This window comes from Xylocopa sonorina, chromosome 9, assembly GCF_050948175.1.
Source record: "Xylocopa sonorina isolate GNS202 chromosome 9, iyXylSono1_principal, whole genome shotgun sequence".
In the NCBI taxonomy this organism is placed as follows: domain Eukaryota; kingdom Metazoa; phylum Arthropoda; class Insecta; order Hymenoptera; family Apidae; genus Xylocopa; species Xylocopa sonorina.
Window position 1 is genome coordinate 779995 of NC_135201.1, and position 9245 is coordinate 789239.

The window sequence follows — 9245 nt, forward strand, 5'->3', positions numbered from 1 at the left end:
ACCCGAGCAAGTTTTCTGCTCCAAGTCGCGCCATAGGGTAATCTCGCTGCCTCCATAAGATTACTAGTTCTAAATTCGTAGTATAATTTCTATTTCCTTTTTGTGACTTAGCTTATATTTAGAATAATTACTCACTGTATTAAACACTTAGAATACACTTTATTTTATTTTTACTACACATAATGCTAGTTCTGGATTATAATTCCGAGTTCTGCTTCGACCTCAAGTAGTTGCCACGGTGTTGAAGAGTTGCGATAGTGCGAACCAGCTCCTATCGTTTAGCGATCTCCGTCTAAATTCGGCGAAAAGGTAGAACGTATGAGCGGAACGAAGGTATCTAAACGGACTCGTTGCGCCAAGAGGAAGAATTTACTTCGCTTCTTAATACACGAATATATCTGTAATACTCCAGCCGTACTCATTCCGCAACGACTTGTTGCATCCATTATCGTACCCGCTGTTTCGAAATCGCTTCCAGACAGCCGCTGCCAAGCCGGTTGATCGCTGATTAGGGTAACCATCTCTCTTGCTACGCCGCACGCCACCTCAATTCCAGAAAACGATCCTCGAAGGCTGACGTATTTGAATGCAGCATAGAGAAATCAACACAAAGGTAAGTGAAAATCCTTTCTTTATTCGCCTTCAGAGCCGTTACGGCACGCGCGTTTGTCAGAATCGACAGACCCGGTCACACTCGTTTCAAACCGGACCGAATTCGAAAACTAGGACAGTGTCGTTTTAGCCTCAAGGACAACGGAAAATTGATACCGCAAGAACGTAACAGTAGGACATTACAACCTACCTACTTTGAAACGTCGAAATAATATGCGCCATCCCGTTGCCTGAAGGACTAAAACTCTATTGCCTTGAAACACAGACACCAAGAAACGCCATCCCGTTGCAAGCAAATACAGGAATCACATTGATTTCATGCGCAGAAACAGATATGCATAATGCGATACATGTTGCATTACAAACTGCTTACTTTGAGACGCTGAAATGATATACGCTATCGCCATGCATAAAGCATTAGAACTCTATTGCATTGACACGATGACACAATGAGTCGTAATGTCGTTACAAGCGACTGTACGATTCACATTCATTTGACGCGTAGAAGCTTATATGGATAATAAGATGTATAGAACATTACACACATACTTTGAATCGTAGAAATGAGTCGCGCCATCGAGACACATGGAGCATTTAGATTTCAATAGCTTTGACACGAAGACACAATGTAGCGAGATCCCATAGCAAGGAACAGTAGAGTTCACATTCTTTTCAAGTGTACAAACAGACAAGAACAATGCTACGCACAGAAGATTACAGTCTCGTTGGATTGAACCATTGAAATGAAATGCGCCATCAGATTTCATGGATCATTAGGCATCAATTACTTTGACACGCAGGCAATACGAACCGCCATCCCGTTGCTTGGAACTGAAGAATCCACATTCTTATGATGCGCTGAAGCAGATAAACATAAAGCTATACATATAAATTAATAGCTTACTAACTTTGAAACGTTGAATTGAAATGCGCCATCGCATTACTTGGAGCAGTCTCTATTGCAGATCTCTATTGCAATGAGACACAGATATTGTGAAGCGCCATCTCGTTGTAGGAAACTGCAAATTCTTATTCTTCTAAATCGTAAAAGCGATAAGTTTCAGAGTAAGAAAGCTGTACCGTTCTGTGCATCGCTGTATACTTATTTGCTTCTGCACTTCAAAAGAATGAGAATTCTACAGTTCCTTGAAACGAAATGGTGCTTTATAGTGTCTACGTGTCAGAGCAAGAGAGTTCCGATGCTCCATGCAATACGTTGGCGCAACGCATTTCAACGTTTCAATGTAAGCGAGCTGTAATCCCCTATGCATAGCATTATGCTTAACTGCTTCTAGTCATCAAATGAATGTGAATTATACAGCTTCAGGCAACGGCATGGCGCTTCGTATTGTCTACGGGTCAAAGCAGTAGCATTAGAATGTTCCACGTAAACCGATGGGGTATCTAGTTTCAACGTTTCAAAGTATTTAAGCCGTAATCTTCTATCTATAGCATTATGCTTATATGCTTCTGCACTTCAAATGCATGTGGATTCTATAGTTTCATGCAACGAGACGGCGCTTCGTAGTGTCTGCGTCTCAAAGCAGTATAGTGCTAGTTCTACATGCAATGCGATGGTACTACTCATTTCAACGTTTCAAAGTGAGAAAGCTATAGCCTTCAATGCATAGCATTATGCTTATCTGCTGGAGCTCTTCAAAAGAATGAAAAATATACAATTCAAGATGGCGCTCCATATTATCTGCATGCCAATGAAATATACTTCTACTGCTCCATTCAACGCAATGTTGCGTCTCATTACAATGTTTTATGGTAGGATGTAATTTCAATGCAGCGCGTTATGTCTATCTGCTTCTAAACGTGAATAGAATGTGAATCCTAAACTGACCTTTAACGGAATAGCATTTCTAGATTTCTACGTATCGAAGCAATGGAGTCCTAATGGTTCATAAAACGCGATATCGTATCCCATTTCTATGTATCACGATAAGATGTAATATCAATGCCACGCATTATGTATATCTCGTCAAACACTTCAAAAGAATTACACGACCACACTTCCTTGCTACGGAATAGCGTTTCTAGATGTCTATATATCGAGGCAATAGAGTTCTAATGCTTCATAAAACGAGATATAGCATCTCACTAATGTTACATGATAAGATGTAATTCAACCCATCGCCTTGTGTATATCTCGTCAGCACTTGAAAAGAATGTAAATGCCACACTTCCTTGCTACGGTAGCGGTTCTAGATGTCTACGTTTTTGAGCAATACAGTTCTAATGCTTCATGAAACGTGATATTGCATCTCATTCCTATATCTCACGATAAGGTGTAATATTTAATGCAACGCATTATTTTTATCTCCTCTTCACTACAAAAGAATGTAAGTTCCACACTTCCGTGCTACGGGATAGCGTTTCTAGATGTCTACGTGTCGAAGCAATTGAGTACTAGTGCTTCATAGAACATGATATTGCATCTCATTTCTATGTTTCATCATAAGATGTAATAATCAATGCAACGCGTTATGTTTATCTGCTTCAACACACCAGCAGAATGTGAATCGTACACTTCTTTGCCAGGTAATTGCGATTCTAGGGCTGCAAGTGTCGAAGCATTTGATTTCTCATGCTTCATGCATCGCAATATCGCATTGCTTTTAAACTGTTCAAAGTAAGTAAGTAGCTTGTAACGCTCTATGCATCGCATTATGCTTATTTGCTTCTACCCTTCAAAAGAATGTGAATTCTATACTTCATTGCAAAGGCATCTTTTAGATATCTACGCTTCTAGATATCTACGTATCGAAGCAATAGGGTTATAGTACTCCAGTCATCGCGATGTGGAATCTCATTTCAATGTTTAATTTAAGAAGTAGTATTCAATGCAACGCGTTACGCTTATTTCTTCTATACTTCAGAAGAATTTGATTTCTACACTCCCTTGCAAAGGGATAGCGTTTCTAGATATCTACATGTCGAAGGAATGGTGTACTAATACTGCATTAGACGCGATGTCCCACCTCATTTCTATGTTTCATGATAATATGTGATACTCAATGTAACGCGTTTTGTGTATTGTCGCGTCCTGAAGTCGCGAATGCGCTCGTCACGTTGACACTAATCGTAGCCGTTCGCGAAATCGACGCGAACTGCGGGGAGCTGGGTTCTTCGTCGGACACGGCTCGACTTACCGTGTACAAAAGTGTGCAACTTACCTTCCGATGCTTTTAATTCATTGGTTTTCTTCTCGTTCCAGGTAGCGTAGGCGCCGAGGACCAGTGACCCGGATAGCAGCGGCGTATGGCTGGAACGGCCGATCGGTGATTAGATCCGGCGCCAGGTAAGCTGATTCTGGCTAACGGGTATCGAAGCTGGAATTGGACGATCATTAGCTCGTATAGAACGTACGGAAGCGAAGACTTCCTTGACTGGAACGGGAAGAGCTCTGCGATGATCCGAACATTCGGGTGCACTAGCCACGTATTCACGCACAAGTCATCGGATAAATTCCTTCCTCCTCGCGCGTCGTGTACGCTTTACCCGAGAAGCGAAGCTCATAAGAAGTACTTGCACTTCGGCAAAGCACGGCACGACTATGCGCTAGTTCGCACTAGCTTACCGGATCTACCTAGGCGCTAGACACCTTGACACAACAGAAAGTGTATATATTTAAACACATCAAGAGCTTTCTATAAATGTAAATAAAATGTCCTCTCCAAATACTACATTACATCTAATATCCTACCTACCTAATTATATATCGTTTCATGATATTTTGCATAAACATTTCAATTTGGTAAATATATTTACACATATAATATATCTCAGCTATTTGTGAATAGAATATCTCCAATAAATACATTATATCACCCAAAATTCTATCTAATTTTGTAGCAATTAATATTGTTTTAAATTAATATTTTACGTTAGTACATATAATGAACCTTATAATATATTTTAGTTAACTGAAAATAGAATATCCGTCCAAATACTCCATTACACCCAAAATCCTATTAAATTTTATACCACTTTATGACGCTTTAAATAAAGATTTCTAATTAGTATATATACTTACAATATTCATATATTATAGCTAATTCTAAATACTACCGCCCCTATAAATGCTCCATTAGCTTTATTCTTCTATGCAATGCATTATGCTTATCTGGTTCTACACTTCTAAAGAATCTGAATTTTAGAGTTTCTTCAACTTCATGGCGCTTCATAGTGTCCGTGTTTGAAGGCCAAAGAGATCTACTGCTCCGTGCAATGCGATGGCACATATCGTTTCAACGTTTGAGAGTAAATGAAATGTAATCTCCTATGCATAGCATTATGCTTATCTGCTTCTATTCCTCAAGAGAATGTGAATTACACAGTTCCGTGCAAACAGATGGTCCTTCATAGTAGATGCGTATCAAAGAAATGGAGTTCAAATGCTCCCGGCATTGCGTGGTACATCTAAATCGAACGTTTCAAAGTAAGTAAGCTGTAATCTACTAAGCATAGCATTATGCTCATCTGATTTTGCCATTGAAATGAATATGAATTCTACAGAACCATGCAACGGGATAGCGCTTCATAGTGTCTGCGTCTCAAGGCAGTAGAGTTCTATTGCTCCATGCTATGCGGTGGCACATCTCGTTTCAGCGATTCATAATCGTTTTTACAGACTTTGATACGTTGATGAGATGCGCCATTGCAGTGCACGGAGCATTGCTGCCCCATTGCTTTGATACGCAGACATTATGAAGTACCATTCCGTTGCATGGGACTGTAAAATTCACAATCTTTGGGAATGTCGAAGCAGATAAGCATAATGCTATACATAGAATGCTACAGCTTACCTATTTAGAAACGTTGAAATAAGAAGCGTTATCGCATTGCGTGGCGCATTAGGATTCTATTGTTTTGACACGCAGACAGTATGAAGCGCCATGTCGTTGCATGGAACTGTAAATTTGACATTATTTTGATGCAGAAACAGATAAGCATTTTGCTATGCATAGCAGTCTACAGCTTACTTCCTTTGAAACGTGCAAGTGAGATGCGCCATCGCAATGAATGGAGCATTAGAACTCCATTGCTTCGACAAGCAGACACTATGAGGGGTCATCCTGTTGCATGGAAATGCAGAATTTACATTCTTGTGAAGTGTAGATACAGATAAGCATAACGCGTTGCATTGAATATTACAGCTTATCATGAAACATTGTAATGAGATGCGACATCGCGATGAATGAAGTATTAGAACTTAATTGCTTCGACACGTACATACATTCAGAAATGCAAATCCTTTTTAAGGAAGCGTAGGATTCACATTCTTTTGAAGTGTAGGAGCAGATAGGCACAATGCGATGCATAGAGCATTACAACCTAGTTGCTTACTATGAACTCTTGAAATGAATTGCAATATGATGACGCATGAAGAATGCCTTATGATTACTAGCTTCAAAGAATATGAATAACTTCACTTCAAAATAAATCACTTACAAAATGAATGAATCGCTTCAAAGGAATATAAATGATGCTCTTTCTTGCAAAGAGATCACCCTTCTTGATGTCTACGTGTAGAAGCAATAGAGTACTAATACTTCATTCAACTGAATGTCGCATCTCATTTCAGACATTCATGATATCATGTAATATTCAATGCAAAGAGTTATGCTTTTCAGCTTCTACACTTCAACAGAATGTAAATTCTGCACTTCTTTGCAAAGGTATAGCGTTTCTATATGCGTTCGTGTCGAAGCAATAAGGTTCTAGTACTTCATTCAAGGCGACGTCGTTTCTCATTTCAATGCTTCATGATAAGATGTAATTTTCAATGCAACGTGTTATGTTTATCTGCCTCTACATTTCAAAAGAATGTGAATCATACAGTTCCGTCCAACGAGATGCCTTTTCTAGATATTTGCGTTTCGCAGCAATACAGTTCTAATACTTTATTCAATGCGATGTCAAGTCTCACTTCAATGTTTCATGATGAATTGTAATATTTAATGCAACGGGTTAGTATTATCTACATCTATACTTCAAAAGAACATGAAACCTGCACTTCCTTTCAACGGGATAGCGTTTTTGGATGTATGAGTGTCGAAGCAATAGAGTTCTAATGCTACTTTCAACGCGATGTCGCATCTTATTTCAATGATTTGTGATAAGATGTAATGTCCAGTGGAACACGTTTCGTGCATCTGCATCTACACTCCAGACGAATGTAAATCCCACCATCCCTAGATTTTGTAGCATAAAGCCATGTAAATTTTGTAAAAGCATTTACCACTACAAATATGTACTGATACGTTTTATTTGTTGATGGCAGCGGTCCAAGATGATCGATATGAAATGTATAAAAAGGAATACTCCTGTTTTCAATCAGATTCAAATGACACTCTTGCGTCCCCTGTATCTTTCGGTTAAGATGCATGCAACACAATTTCTTACCACCTTTTCAACTTGCTGCCGAAGATATGGAATCCAATAACCTTTACGAACGATAGCTTCAGTCTTGACCACAGAAAAATGTCCACACTCATAAGATCGCCTTATTTCTTGTATCTGCATCCGACATGGTACTACTAGTTGAATACCACCTGCAGACTCTCTGTACAGTAAATTCCCTCATAGAACATAATCATTCGTCTTGTTCTGTAGTACTAAATCTCGAAGTTTCATTACAGTCTTATCTTCTTCCTGTACTTTCCGCAAACGTTCTGTAAGACTTGCATCAGATTCATCGATTAAGAAATTCGTAGGAGGAGGATTTCTACTAAGCGCATCAACATGTATCATGTTCTTCTCTGGACAAACAAAGATCTTTCTTATTTATTATAAGAGTAATAGCTCGGCAACAATAACAGTAACGAACGAAATTCCTAATGAACGAACTCCTAATTTCTTCAAAGCTTTTACTATGGCTAAAACCTCAAACTCATAGCTACTGCATTTAGATCTAGGAGAAGCTGTTTTACTACTAGAAAATAATATTCAGGGTGAAAAGGTTGATCTTCGTTATTTGTTTGAAATAAAATCGCTCCGTACCCTAACGCAGGAGCATCTGTATGCAAGTCCGCCTATATTTCTACTTGATACAAATTCAATTTTGGTTTCTCACTCAATAAAAGTTTAAATCGTATGAATGCTTCCCTTTCAGTCGCTCCAAAACAAAATTTAGCAGTCGCTCGCAGAAGGTTAGACAAATGTCGCACAATTACAGGGTATTCACGAATAAATTTACGAAAATTCCCGATTAGTTTAAGAAAACATTGTACGTGTTTAACATTGGAAATCGTCGGACTGCATCAATTTTAGTGAGGGGCGAACATAACCATTGTTGATTACATGCCTGAGGAATTGGACAGAAGTTTGCAGAAAACAACACTTTTCCCAGCTAAGTATTAAACCGGCTCCGCTCGCAAAAATTCAAATCCTTTCAAGATTTTTGATTCCACTTTCAATATCATTTGATGAAATAATCGAATCATGTATGTATGCTAGAACTATTCTGTCTCGAATAAGATCTCTAAATATGGTATTTATAAATCTTTGAAAAACTGCTGCTGAATTACATAGACCAAAAGGGACTCGTAAGAATTTATAATGACCATCTGGTACAATAAATGCTGTATACTTCCGATTTGATTTATCCTGTCGCACGTGCAAGAAACCGTTTATCAAGTCAAGAGTACTGAAAATGCGCGCGACTTGTAACAGATCTAATTAATCTTCAATCAGTTGTAACGGATATCTATATTTAATAATCTTCTTATTAATTTGTCGATAATCCACACATAATCTAAACGAATCATTTTTCTTCCGAACGCGAACAACCGGACTCGCATAATCAGAAGTAGATAACGGAGCGCCTCCAGCCGCAATCCACTGCTCTATCTACACATTAACAATCTCATTTTGCGACGATGACAATTGTCTCGCCGATTGATATACAGACTTCGCCTTTCAATATTAATTTCATTGCAATTTCAGATTCAATTACTCGGCTTGTAATTACTAACAAGATATTCTATCGCCACTCGCTAATTAGGAACATGAGAAACACCAACTTGATTTACTTCTAACACGTCACTCGTTACATCTATTTTAAATATTTCCGGTACAATATTTTCTCTTTCAACTATTTCGCGCGTTACTTTCGGTAATGGACGAAAGTTTACTTTACCACCTCTAATGCTAACATCGGTTACATTTAAGAAATATGTTGCTATCAACAGCTTATGTCGAATAATAGTATGAGAGATTACTTGTATACAAATCGGATATGAGTGCCCATCTACGGTAATTTCTGCTTGAAATTCACCAAATGTTGTATCATTCTTTGAACCTATACCATCGAAATGTAATTCATTGCGTCGTAATTGCGGAGAACCGAGCTTAATAAACTCGTCTGTGTGAATTAAACTAAAATCACTTCCTGATTCCACAAATGCTTCGATCCCGTATCCGTTAAGTAAATCATTTTTTAGATACTTTCGGTACGATACTCTTAATATCGCGCAACTCTCTTCACTCGCTTTAGATAAAACTCTTCACACCGCGATCTTTCGTTGAACAATTCACGCTAATATGATCGTGCCCACCACAATTATAACTTCGTACAATATTACCGGTGAATTCTTTTATCTTACACACATTGACCACCTCTT